The following is a 13704-nucleotide window of genomic DNA, read 5'->3' as shown; positions in this document are numbered from 1 at the left end:
CTCAGAATGAATGTAAGATTTGTAAAATCATTCCTTGTCAAGGAGACAGCTCAAGTGCAAAACAAATTGGAAATCACAAAGTGCAACAGATAAAAGATTTCCTCTGTACACCATGTTCAGTATATTTACAATTTATCACGTGCCAGTCTCTGCAACACTGTCAAGGACAACCCTTGCACTGGAAAACTGAACATCTTTCACTGAATTGGTCTTCCAGCTGCTTAAAGGTCATTAGAAATTTGAAAAGGAGCATAGGTTTGGTTCCTTGAGCCTGCTGCACCATTCAATTATGACTGATCCTATATTACTCACGTATACATTTTTCATTTTCTCCACAGTCCTTAATTCCCCTCATGATCAAGAACCTAATCAGTCTTAAATATACATAAAGATTGCCCCCTCAGCTCTGTGGCAAGGAGTTTCAAAGACACTGAACCCTCAGGAAATTCCTCATCTCAATTGTAATTTAGCATCCCATTATTCTGTGACTATGCCCTCTGATTCTAGATCCTTCCATGAGGGGAACCATCCTCTCAACACTTACTCTGTTAAGCCCCTTAAGAATCTTAAGTTTCAATAAGATCACCTCATTCTTCTAAACTCTGGTGAATTGAGTCCTGACCCGTGTAGCCTTTGCTCAGAGAATTGCTCCATACTGGGGATCTTCCGAGAGAACCTTCACTGAACTGCCTCCAATTAAATATCTTTCCTTCAATGAAGTGGACAAAAACTGCTCCATGTGGTCTCACCAACATCTTGTGCAGTCACAGTTAAAACAACCTGACTCTTATGCTCCCGCTCCCTTGATCTAAGAAACCAGCATTACATCAGTCTTGCTCACTACTTGCTGCACTCGTGTGCCAGCTTTCTGTGTTGATGTCTGCTTTAATGTGTATCCCTGGGAACAGCCCATCGAACAATCACTAGTATAAGCTCTGAGTAAACAGCATTAAGTGACTGATTGCACAGTCCTGTAAAACCAAGCATTTTAAAAATAACTTAGCATATCATCACTTTCAGAACTAAATAATGCACAACTTAGAAACCAAACCTCTGATGAGAAATTAATTTTCTCTGTTGGGAAAGGCAAAATGGCAAAAGGAAAGAAGTTGAAGTTTAAACTGTTCTATACACTTAACAATGACTAAGTACAGATATTAAAATAGGCAAATAAGAATTTATTTACACTGTAATAAGCATGAACTGAACTGGGAGGCTCTTTCACTCTTCATAAAAATGTTGATTAAATGACTGATCAGGATCAAAAAGCAAATAACTGCCATATTCAGTGTTCAACAATCGTGGATTCTTCTTGAGTCATGCATGTTGCTGGTTGGTCAGCATTTATTGCCCGTCCACAGCTGCCCTCAAACTGCGTGGCTCACTAATTTGACTATACTGTACATATACAAAAAAAATTCATTCAATGAAATCCTTATTTATTTTACTAGCTCCAATAATACATCAGTTGCACCTTGATGAGCATACTCAAGTGGAGTCTTTCACATGATCAAATTAGGTTTTTAAAAACAAACAAACAAACAATATCCAAACTGTATCAACACTGGCTCCTCCACATCAATTGTATCAAACATTCAAATCAATTGGCATACTTAAATTGGCAAGAAACGCCAGCAGTGTAAGACTGTCATGTATCATGAACTTCCTCTCTTTGCTAAAAATCACAACACCAGGATATAGTCCAACAGGTTTAATTGAAAGCACTAGCTTTCAGAGCAGCGCTCCTTCATCAGGTGGGTGTGGAGGACACAATTGTGTCCTCCACACCCACCTGAAGAAGCGCTGCTCCGAAAGCTAGTGCTTTCAATTAAACCTATTGGACTATATCCTGGTGTTGTGAGATCTTTAAACTTTGTACACCCCAGTTCAACACCGGCATCTCCAAATCACTCCTCTCTTTGGAGTCAGGACCAAGAACTGTACAACTGGGCATCAAACTGTTCTACAACAATGCTAAAGCAACAGAACATGTATTTTATATTATATTTCAGTGCTGATGACATGCAAGATGTTATTGCCAAGTAATACTGATTTTCCAAACTACAATATGATGATGTTTAGTCATGTTGTAGAAAATAAATCAGATAAGTCTGCATAATACATGTTTGAGATTAAGTGATATCAGAGTCTTCTTTGAAGAGTTCACATGCTGTGTTGGACAGTGAATTGCTATTTGAAATAATAAACTCGCAAGCAGGTGCCAATTATTGCTTATATATGCCCTTTCTTTGTCTGACTCAATTATATTTTAAACAAAGCCATTCATTAATATCAGAGACTGTATGTAGATCAAATGAAATTACTTCTTTGTTGTGGCTAACTTTCAATTACAGAGAGCATAATTACATTTTGCACCTTTTGTTTCCTGCCATATTATACACAACAGTAAGACGCACAGAATGCAACAGATGTAGTCTGAATCATTGTTAGAAGTTTAGCTTTCGGCAAATACAAAATTTATATTGTGACCATAAGATTAGTGGCATAGCTCCTGCAGAGAGATGCATAACCTTGTTCTTCTACCTCCTGGGGAGACATCACTGCCAACAGCATGCAGTTAGCGACAAAATACAAAGGAGTGGCTGTCTGTGGTGTTACAGGAACTGGGCTTGAGTACAATAACCCAACAATTCTCAACTTACATTATGCATGATGGTACAAGAGCAAAATCTACTAAGGCGGCAGTGCATTTCAGTAGAATACAACAACTGATTATAGAATGCTTTTTTTTAAAAAAAGGTCGCACCTGCCAAACATGTTTCATTATATAACCTATGCATGGCAAAATTTGATTAAACTCAACTGCTCAGAAATCATGGATAAACGTAGTTATATTTGTTAGACATTTAGCTTTTGGCAAATACAAAATTTATATTGTGACCATAAGGTTAGTGGCATAGCTCCTGCCATATTATATTATAAACTCAAGATTCCTTCCTTTAGAAATATAAATCAAATCAAAACACTATATATAGGACCATCCTCAATAATAAGAAATCTGTGTCAACCAGTGATATAGAAAATACATGACTTAACTGTACAGTTCACAGATTCTCAGAGCAAGGGACCACCATTTGACCAACTACATCTGCAATGGCTTTATGAATTAGCATCGACTTCCTGCTATTGTCTTGTTTTGTTTTTCCTCCACGGCCCTACCCATTGTTAGAATAGAAACATTTCATAGTCTTTTGAATACATCAATTGAAGCTGCTTCTACCCATTTCTAAGGAGCACATTCCAGACAGAAACTACACATGTTCAATCTGTCTTTGGTCACTTTGCAGTTGGTTATTTTGTAAATCACTGAATATGTGCCTTCTCATTCTCAATTATAAGTGGGAATAGTATCTCCTTATCTATGCTGATGCTTTAAAATTTTAATCAAATCTACCCTTCTCTGCATGGAAAAAAGGCCTTACTTCTCCAATCTATCTTCATAGCTGAAGTTGAAGTTTTGCTGAGTTTGGCCAAATGTGTAATGTAATCAGGACTAGGCCAAAATTGACTGCAAATAATTTAACAGTTTAACTTTTAAAATTCCCGGATCATAGAGTCTGGCATGGGAAACAGCGCAGAAGAAAATATCTAGTCTTTGTCAGAACTTGGCAAAATATAAACTTCTATCCAAACAAATCCTCTGCCCTTGGCTCCACCCCACACCTGGACAACATGATATGGGCAATAACTATTTAGTGTTATTTTGGGCTAGGTTCAACACACCGAACCTCCAGAGGACCTCTTGGTATCTCTTACAACCATTATGAAGTTTACTTTGTAGGATTCCTCTTTAATGTAAAAGGTAACATATATACGATGGTCTATTCCTGATGTTATTGCCCCACCCCACCAAGTAAATTTAAAATGAAGTCAAAAATCTAGCAATTAACATGTCCAACTTTGAAGCTGAAGTTGCAGATCAGCATTTTGTAATTATTCAGTAACTATTACATGGCACTAAGTGCCATATGCTTTGCTAAATTAAAAGCATAGCATGCAGGCCTCCTAGTTTAGCTGGGCTACAAGACCGTGTATGCCTCCTACTTGCTGCTGTCGGCTTTTTCCTGCAATGAGATGAAATCTTAATTGTCTAGATATTCAAGGCAAAAAGCTGTGATTTAAGGTTTGATGGCAACTTGCAAATCTAAAATGAACATTAACTTCTTCAAAGCCATTAATTGTAATAACAAATGCCCCAAACGAATAATATACCCCTTCTGTACCTCCCCACCCAAAAATCTGACCCCTCAAATGCAGGTATTCTAGACATTTTTCATCCCTCTTACAGCATGCACTCTCTTCAAACTAGGGAGATGGTAGGTGTTTTCCATGAAGACTGTTGACACCAGTTGTGAACTGTGGATCAATTCTCTGCTGGAATGTCCACCATATCTTGGATGTCACTCTTCATAGGTTATTGGTACATTATCTGTAAAAGCCTCAACTTTCCAAATTTCCTTAAGTCACTCTGTTGAAGGAAGTCTTTTCTCCCCCTAGAGATTGAATGTCTGAATCAAGCAAATTGCTTTCTAATTGGAAACTGTAGTCTTTTTTTTAAACAATACTCTTGATGCTTAGACCAGGGCACTTTTTCCTTAACTGTGCCCTGGATCTGTGGCTGTTGGTCTGATTACCATGGAGTCATATGCAACTCGTCTCCTTCAAGTTGATCAGATTGGATGTCTTCAGGTCATCCATTGTGACTGCTTGATTGATGAAGTAACTTATTCAGACTTTCGATCATGTTTGTGAAAGTGCTGAGTGGACACTAACCTAACCATTTTAGAAAACAGAGGACTGAACATCTCAACAATCAAGTGAAGTTAATGACTTCCTCTATATTAAACAGCTTTATTATGCAAGTGATCTCACTTGAACTGTTAAGTAATTGTTCATGTATCAGATTTTGGACAGCTGTTTCCTGATTAGGAGGTTGTTGATCTCTTTGGATGAAGTTCAGATTAACACATGTGTGCAGATTCAAAGTGAAGTTATGACCAAATGAAGAGCAGCAAAAGTAGCCAGTCAGCCCTTTGAGCCTGTCCGCCAATGAATAAGATCATTGCGGATGTCACTAACTCCACATTTCTGCTCATACCTGATAAATTATCTACCTCTGCCTTAAAACATTTAAAGTTATTTTTAAACGGAAGTAATCCGTGTAAGGATTCGTTCTTTGCACTAGATCGTGTGGTGCTGGCATTCTGTACAATGACTCAGGCAGAGGTCCGCATGATAGAATAGAAAAAGGATGTCAAATTCAGTGACATCACTCTTCCTCTTGAAGGGAAGGGAATTTCAAAAGATACTCAGCCCTCAAATAAATTTCTTCATCTATGTCTTAAAATAAGGGCGGTCACCCATTTTAAACTATGACCCTTAGTTTAAGGACCGTCATTGGGTCAAAATCTGGAAACTCATCAGCACTTTGGAATTGCCTTCATTCACCACAAGGCTGACGCTTTCAAATAGGGAGCTCACCAAAATATCAAGGTCAAAAAATAACAACCTTACTAACAAAAATGGTTTTACATTCTCCCACAAGGTAAACATCCAAGTTGGTTGACTGAGAACAATATACACGTTTTCAATTCTCCTCCGTGCATTACATTGTAGGTAATTTGTAGCACTCCTACATTAATACACACTTACGATGTAGTCTAATTTTTGCAGGATGCAGCTTTGCTCCTTCAGCCATCATAACTGGGCTGATAAGATAATAACAATTAAATAATAACAATTTAAATAGGTTATTAATATAAGCAGGTTCTGTGAATCCCAGATTGTTAAGCTTGCTGATGTCCCCATACATTGATCCATTTGTCAAACGTTTAGTTACATTTGGAGTAGACTAATGTAATTTTCTTGAGTCTGTTGCTAGGTATATAAGATCTTTTGGGTTTTAGACCAAGTAGGCATTTTAACAGGTAAACATAGGAAATTTTACGTAGATTTTTCTATTGGTAAATTAATCTGTCTTTCTCACTTTAGTGAAGTGATTCATTAAGATTTTGCACTGATTTTCCGTTTCAGTTATCTTTTCCAAACATAATATTGCTCTACAATAAAGAAATCTGTTGAAGTCTGCTCAGCAGCACCTTCCAAATTCCCCAATTTCTTTATTCAGTAGGCCACAGGGACAAGATGCACGAGAACACCACAATGTGCAAATTTCCCTCCAAGTTAGACACTACCCTGACTTGGAAAAGCATCCAAGGACCGTCATTGGGTCAAAATCTGGAAACTCATCAGCACTTTGGAATTGCCTTCATTCACCACAAGGCTGACGCTTTCAAATAGGGAGCTCACCAAAATATCAAGGTCAAAAAATAACAACCTTACTAACAAAAATGGTTTTATTTTTCTTACATTACAAACATACACAAGGCTTTATTTTCAGTGCAAAATCTTAATGAATCACTTCACAAAAGTGAGAAAGACAGATTAATTTACCAACAGAAAAATCTACCTAAAATTTCCTATGTTTACCTGTTAAAATGCCTACTTGGTCTAAAACCCAAAAGATCTTATATACCTAGCAACAGACTCAAGAAAATTACATTAGTCTACTCCAAATGTAACTAAACGTTTGACAAATGGATCAATTTCAATGTTTATGGGGATTTATTTGGTAAACCAATAAATGCCTCTATTAATGTTGAATTCTGAGAATATCAAATCTTGAAAACAGATTAGAACAATTTTGAAATTAACTACGTCGAAAAGTGTGGAGCTGGAAAAGCACAGCAGGTCAGCGGGAAAAATTGACATTTCGGGTATAAGTCCTTTACCAGGAATGAAGTCAGAAAGGTTAAGTTGAGGACGGCTTTTGGACTTCAAGAAAATTTAATTTTTTAGAATTATGCTTTCCAGCTGGAACTAATTTACAATTGCAAAACAACACAGGTCTTAAAACGTTAAGCCTGAAATGTTTACTTAAGAGCAAAACTTACTTGAGACTTAATGATTTCAAGTTTCTTTCAAATCATAAGACCCAAGAAATTGAGGCAAGAGTGCAAACAAGGGAATGGCAGAGGAATTAAACAGATTTTGCACTTGTCTTTATGGTAGAAGACTTCAAACATTCCATTAAATGCTAAAGAATTAAGGTCTCCAAGAATAAGAAAATGTGGCTCACTAAAAAAAGGTGGGCAACGAATTAAAATCATTAAGGTAGTAGTATGAGACAGACTAATGGGGCAAAAGGCATTTAAGTTCCCCTGGCCCTTATGGCTTGCATCCTAGGATTCTAAAAGGCAGAGGTAGTGGATGCATTGAATTAGAATTAGGTTTATTGCCATGTTTACTCAAGTTACAAAAGAACAAGATTACGGTGAAGAGTGCACAATGGTGCCATGTGTTGGCAACATTTTAGATACAAAATACCTTGGTACAATTTTAGATATAAAAAAGGAATTTTTTAAAATTACAAAACATTACAGATACACACAGTATATCTGGCTGTAATTTCCCAAAAATTCTTCGATTCTGGAGAAGTTCCAAACAACTAGAAAAGTGTTAATGTGACACCCCTATTCAAATAGGGTGGAGAGGAAAAAATGCATCTCACAAAAGCCTGCAAGTCCAAGATCTATTATTGGAAAGCTATTTGAATCAATTATTAAGTAATGGCAGAACATTTGGAAAATCAACCTATTCAAGCAGAGTCAATATGGCTTCATGAAAGGGAAATTATGTTTGACTAATTAATTTTTACCATTCTTTGAGGAAGTCTCAACCAGAGTAGCTAGAGGGAACCCAATAGAAATGTTGTATTTGGACTTCCAGAAAGCATTCGACAAGGTACCTTCCTGAAGAAGTGCTCATGCCCGAAACGTTAATTCTCCTGCTCCTTGGATGCTGCCTGACCTGCTGCACTTTTCCAGCAACACATTTTCAGCTACCTCACAAAAAGTTTAAGTCATAAGATAGAGCCCACTGTGTCGGAGGTAGTAGATAGACAGGATAGAGAATTGGCTCATCGCCCAGAAACTGAGTGGGGATAAGAGTTTTTCCCCCAGGTTGGGGACAGTGACCAATGGGATGCAGTTTCAATGGAGATGAGTGCTGGAACTGTAACTGTTTATTAAACATATTAATGGCAGGAGAAGGAAGGAAATGTACTGTAGCCAAATCTGCCATGAACCAAAAATAGATGGAAAGGCAAGTTTCAGTGCATTCAACTGGCAACCATAGGAAGACTGATGTTACTCGCTGACGGAAATAATAGTTTGTGGGGTCACAGAAACCTCAAACGGTGTTTGAAATCATTATTGATATCACGTGTTTGCTTCCCATTGTACTAAGCTTGATAGTCTCAATGTGCTTTTAATAGAATTTCCTTTAAAATCAGATTTTCAAGTAGCTATTTACAAGGACGTGTTTCTATTATTACTTTTGTTAAAAACCACAAGATCTAGCCTTTGGCCAGGAACATCACTCTGTGCTCACCAAGCTTAGGACCCATTCTCTTCCAGAGCAGAACTGATAGCCTTAACTATCAATGACTAATGAAAGACTGAGACATTAGCAAATCATACGACCATCATGTCTGTTCTGTGATTTGGTTAGAACACGGTAGATTTTTTTCCTCACTGTAACCACTGTCTAACAAAAAGCGCTCAGTCTCAGTTTATGAAATACTTAATAGAACTAGCCTGTGGAGCTTTATGGGACAATTTCCATAATCTCTGAAAATAAGTACTTTGCTCAAATTTAACATTTTTGATCTTGTCCAGAATTCCTCAAGGGTAAACAGTGAGCCACAATTTTCCTAATGGCCAGATAGTCATTATTCTAGCAAAACTATGCTTGGGAGACCCTGTGGAATCCTCATCACAGCAGACTCTGAAGGAAGACTCTTCTGGGCATTTAAGAAACATCTGGATGAGCACTTAAAATGTCAGGGCATAACAGGCTATGGACCAAAGTGCAGGTAAAATGGGATTAATGTAGTTTGGTGTATGTTGGTCAGCATAGACATGGTGGGCCAAAGGACTTGTTTCTTTGCTGTATAACACGATGGCTCTTATTTCTCTACACCTGAAATCCTCCCAAAGATTCCATTTCAAACAGGCAATGTGGAGGGCTCCAATGAAATTTAATAATTTTAAATTTTTGTAACTATTGAATACATAACTTGACTCCTGATCAACTGCTCAAATAACCTCATACTTACCTCACACCACCTCCCCCCCCACACCCCCCCACCCTCCTCTCCAATTATGCTTCCCCTAGACTACTTACACAGTTCCAGGACCTAGTCGCCTTTCACTCTCTTGGGACCTGGCCTCCTTCTGCTCTGGCTCTCCTCTGGTCTAGACTTAATCTGCCTTTCCCCATCACCCCACCCCACCAAAAACAAAAAGACTGATCTACCTCCACCCACCCCTATTGCAAAACCTGACAACAGATCAGATTTCTGCAACCCAATCTGACTTACCTTGCCCTCTTCCAGCCTTGGCACCCCACCAAGTAAACACCCGTGGAGACAAGTGTATATGCCAATTCTGCACAGTCACCCAAGGCTGATATCTAACGTGGGTTCCAGGTGCTATGAGGCAGCAGTGCTAACCACAATACCAGGTGGCACAATTAATATGGAGAAACAGCTCCAAGCTTCTGAAGGAGCCCTGATCAGAATCTCCTGTCAATTGTGGAGCTGCCTCCTTTCATTAAAAAAGGAACTGAGTGGATGTCAACATGGGATGGTCACACCTTAAAAGAGGTAGCCAGTAACTAGCCATCATTGCCAACAATCCCTCTAATCACATTATATACTTACATGAAAGCTCAGATAAAAAGGACATCTACTTAAAACAATCATTTTTTGTCTCCACAGATGCCAGCTTACCAGTGAAGGATTTCTAGCATTTTCTGGGCTTTTAAAATAATTAGGTCACCCTTATTTTTCTATTCTTAAATAAATACAAGGCCTTGGCAACATGGCTAGCATGTTAAGAAAGTGCTTTAAAATTATGGGTTCAAATCAAATATCTGGAATTCTCCAGAATGCTCCAAATTAAACCTGTTAAACCAGCTACAGTAGCCAAAACATGCAAGTGAATGATATTCCAGTGTTATATATATTGACATAACATGTAGTATAAATAAATGTGATTGACTAAACTGCCTTTTGTCTGCCCAGTGTAAAGGCGACTGCATCCAAGCAACAAACTGCACTATCCGAAAAGTAAAATGCTGTACATGCTGGAAATACTAAGTAAAAACACAAATTGGTATAAACATCATTGATACTGTCAGACATGCAATAGAGAGACAAGAGTTAATGTTTCAGGCTGTGGCCTTGAATCAGAAGCAAACTGTTATTGCCATGGGTTTGATGAGAAACACTAGCTAATTCATCAGGCAAAGACATTGTGAAACTTGAAAGGGTTCAGAAAAAATTTACAAGGATGTTGCCAGGGTTAGAGGATTTGAGCTTTAGGGAGAGGCTGAATAGGCTGGGGCTGTTTTCCCTGCAGCGTCGGAGGCTAAGGGGTGACCATATAGAAGTTTACAAAATTATGAAAAACATGGATAGGATAAACAGACAAAGTCTTTTCCCCGAGGCTGGGGAGTCCAGAACTAGAGGGCATAGGTTAGGGTGAGAGGGGAAAGACATAAAGAGACCTAAAGGGCAATTTTTTCACGCAAAGTGTGGCATGTGTATGGAATGACCTGCCAAAGGAAGTGGTGGAGGCTGGTACAATTATAACATTTAAAGGGCATCTGGATGGGTATATGAATAGGAAGGGTTTGGAGGGATATGGGCCAGGTGCTGGTAGGTGGGATTAGATAGCGTTGAGATATCTGGTCAGCATGGATGGGTTGGACTGAAGGATCTGTTTCTATGCTATACATCTCTATGACTCTAAATTCATTTTAGACTAGAACAGAATGTAAACAAAAATGTACAGATGAAGGAAATCCTGAAAGTAAAAAGGTTGGACATGGTATAAAAGTAAAACCAGGAATTCCTCCTGACTGATTTTAGCAAATTTACTCAAGATTATTCAATCCAGAATCGTTTCTAGGCATACATACCAACAGAAGCCATATTTCAAGTTGAATCAGCTCCATATTATCAAAACAATTCTCCAGTACAGACTATTTCTCATTCCCTCTGTAAAGCATTTCTGTTCTACATGTTGCCCTTTTTTAAAAAAAAATCCTAAATACTTGTCTTAACAAAATTACAGAATGATGATTTAGTTTATAAATCAAAACAATGAACTCCTAATGTGTTTGATAAATGAATGTTTGACAAATAGATTCATCTCAGTTTTATTAGAAAGCCCAAACACAGACATTCCAAAATGGAGACACAATTCAAATATTCTTGACTCTCTCCTCTGGAGACATGTCAATAATGAACACGTAAAATGAGTACACATTAGTGTAAGTTGTCATTCAACTTGCTTGTGTCTCCCTAATGTAGATGTCAGTCTCAGCATCCTAGAAGGGGAAGGGAAAGAGGAAGTTAGTAGCAGCATCATGCTGGAAGCAATAGAAATAGTATGGATTTTAATTTGGGTTACACAATGGAAACTTGATTGCGAATAAGATATTCAACTATAGCAAAACGTAGAACACATCATTATGCAGAATGATATTCCTTAAAATGGCATCACATTTAAGGTTTTAAACAATACTAACAGCATACACTACTTAGTGTAATAATTAGGTAAATTTTCAAATTATAATCTGTGCCAATTTGCAGGTTCACCTCAGGGTTAGAACTTTCTTTAAAAAAAGCACAGATTTCAGTTTTTTTTTCCAATTGCTGTGAACTTTGCAAGGAATAAACACAAGAGGGAAAAGCCATTTTTGTGATGTGCAGTTTTGAGAGAAAGGATTTTTATCTAATTATACAATACAAACAAGGAAGAGTAGGCTTACTCCACCATTCAATTATAGCATGGCTAAGGAGGAAGTAAATTCCTCAAAAGACATTCCATCCTTAGAATATGCACTTCCTTGCCACAGTGTTAAATGTGGGATGTCTTATTTTTAGTCTACTGGTCACCACACTAAAGAGAGAAGGTAGAGGCCTTGGAGGGTGCAGAAGAGGTCAACCAGATTGCTGCCTGGATCAGAGGCTATAAAAACCAGAGTTGTTTTCTCTGAAGCAGCAGAGGCTGAGGAGAGACTTGATAGAAGTCTATAAAGTTTGACATGTGTAGAGAGGGTTAATGGTTAGAATCTTTCTCTCTCACCAGAGTTGAAATGTCTGAAACTAGGGGGAGAGAGGTGGGAGAGGCAAATTTGTTTTTACAAAACAGAGCTCTAGGAGTCTGGAATGTACTGCTGAGGTGGTGGAGGAGGCAGATACAATGTGCGTATTTAAGGGACCTGTGGATAAGCATGTGAAATATAAAAGGAATGGAGAGATATGAACCAAGGGCAGGCAGAAGGGATTAATTTCATTTGGGTCATGATCTGCACAACATCGTGGGCCAAAGGGCCCACTTCTGTGCTACAGCTCTATGTTCTATAACCCCTTAGTTCTACATTCATTCCCATCAACATCCAACAAGTCAAGTCCCTCAAGATTTTATATATTTAAATTAAGTCACCTTTGACCAGAGGATACAGACCTAGCCTGTCTAGATTTTCCTCAAATGCAACTTGCTCATTCCAGATGTTAGTTTAGCAAACCTTCTCTTAATGGCTTCCAATGTATTAACATCCTTCTAAGTACGGTGCACAGTACTGTACACAGTATTCCAGATGCATTCTCACCAATGAGCTGTGTAACGAAAGCATAACCTCCTGATTCTTCTACTTAATTCCCTTCACAACAAAACAGAACATTACCTTTCCTGATTAAGGAAATGGTACAAGGAGACTGCAAGATTTCAAATATCATACATCAAATCAAAAATGAACAAGATAAAGCAATATAGTCCAGTCAGTCAGTCAACGTTGAAGATGATTTGGGAGATGTTACTCAGGGGACAAAAATTACTCATTGTTATTTGGAAAATTCTGGATGAATAAATAAAAAACAAAGAATCTAGGATGTAGGTTTGCTCGCTGAGCTGTAGGTTTGATATCCAGATGTTTCATTACCTGGCTAGGTAACATCATCAGTAGTGACCTCCAAGTGAAGCAAAGCTGTTGTCTCCTGCTTTCTATTTATATCTTTCCCCTGGATGGGGTTCCTGGGGTTTGTGGTGATGTCATTTTCTGTTCGTTTTCTGAGGGGTTGATAGATGGTATGTAGATCTACATGTTTGCTTATGGCGTTGTGGTTGGAGTGCCAGGCCTCTAGGAATTCTCTGGCATGTCCGTGCTTAGCCTGTCCCAGTCGAAATGGTGTTTTTTTTCCATCCGTGTGTAGGGCTACGAGGGAGGGAGGGAGGGTTGTGTCTTTTTGTGGCTAGCTGGCGTTCGTGTATCCTGGTGGCTAACTTTCTTCCTGTTTCTTCCGGAGAAGAATGGATACTCGAAAAATACAGTACGTAGATTCCTCAAGAACAAACCACGACAAGCAAACCAAACACAGCCAGAAACCCTAACCATCTTGCCATACATCAAAGAAGTTTCAGAAATGACAGCCAGGCTACTAAGACCCCTCAGAATCCTAGTAGCACACAAACCCACCAACACTCTCAAAACAAAAACTAATAAACTTAAAAGACCCAGTACAACCCATGGACAAAACCAACGTCATCTACA

The 13704-nt window shown here is 38.3% G+C and overlaps 1 protein-coding gene across 1 annotated transcript in view; it reads right to left on the bottom strand.

The window, feature by feature from the left end:
- The window catches only part of LOC132819796 (rho guanine nucleotide exchange factor TIAM2), a 401154-nt gene that overhangs the window by 362239 nt on the left and 25211 nt on the right, over positions 1 to 13704 (bottom strand). The gene's annotated exons all lie outside the window — the stretch shown is intronic.

Source organism: Hemiscyllium ocellatum, chromosome 10 (genome assembly GCF_020745735.1).
Source record: "Hemiscyllium ocellatum isolate sHemOce1 chromosome 10, sHemOce1.pat.X.cur, whole genome shotgun sequence".
Lineage (NCBI taxonomy): Eukaryota > Metazoa > Chordata > Chondrichthyes > Orectolobiformes > Hemiscylliidae > Hemiscyllium > Hemiscyllium ocellatum.
This window is presented reverse-complemented; position numbering and strand designations above follow the sequence as displayed.